Raw genomic sequence first — 997 nt, 5'->3', positions numbered from 1 at the left:
TATTTTATGGGTATGAGTGCTTTCCTTGCGTATAAGTGCACCTTTGTCATGCGATGCCTGTAGAGACCAGAAGAGGACATTGAATTTTCTGAAACTGGAGTTACTGTCATGAGGGGGCTGTGAACTGAGCCTGAGCCTTATGCAAGAGCAGCCAGAGCTCTTAACCACTGAGCCATTTCTCCAGCCATCCGTGAATGTAGATTTTTATTTGTTCTTGCCCACATGTTGAGGAGCCAATCATTTATTCAATGTACTGACTTTGTGACTTAGTCAAAAATCCCTTGATTATTTGTGAATTAGTCCTATTTATATAGTTTGTCTTGTGTGATTTGGAATTTTAGGGTATGTTTATTATATTTAATGATGTGCTTTATTATGAAATTTCATACATGTATATAAAATATTTTCTCATATTAAAAAAAAAAGTACATGAAGACAGTTTTCTCTGAAGTGAAGAAGGGCCACACAGAAGCTAGACAGTGCTTCTAAGGAGATTCTCCCACAGGCCTCCTGTCCCTTACACTACCTGTCTCTGAAGAGTGTGAGAGGTCTTCTCCAAACAAAGCTAAATGCTTTTGAAATGCTTAAGTCCTCAGCACCACTGAGAATTCAAGAATGGGGCCTTGTGGTGTAGAATACCTACTTAGCAAGTCCAAGAACCTGGGAGTGAGCTTACATTACGAAAACAAAACCCAGGTTTTGCATTGTAAGGGATGGTACAAAAATTTATTAGAAATTTCTGTACCTAAGTATGGAATAAATAGTGCAGCCAAAATATTTCAGATCACCAGGAAGTAATAATGAAATTTTTTACTCTAGAGTTTTTCCTGGTTTTTTACACCAATAATCCTAGAACTCTAGAGTTTGAGACATGAAGAATGAATTTCAGGCCAGGTGCACCAGCCTTTAGTCCCAGCACTTGGGAGGCAGAGGCAGGTGGATCTCTGTATGTTCGAGGCCAGCCTGGTCTTCATGGTGAGTTCCAGGCCAGTTGGGG

This window comes from Nannospalax galili, unplaced genomic scaffold (assembly GCF_000622305.1).
Source record: "Nannospalax galili isolate Female #2095 unplaced genomic scaffold, S.galili_v1.0 scaffold1811, whole genome shotgun sequence".
Classification (NCBI taxonomy): Eukaryota; Metazoa; Chordata; class Mammalia; order Rodentia; family Spalacidae; genus Nannospalax; species Nannospalax galili.
Note: the sequence above shows the minus strand (reverse complement) of the source record.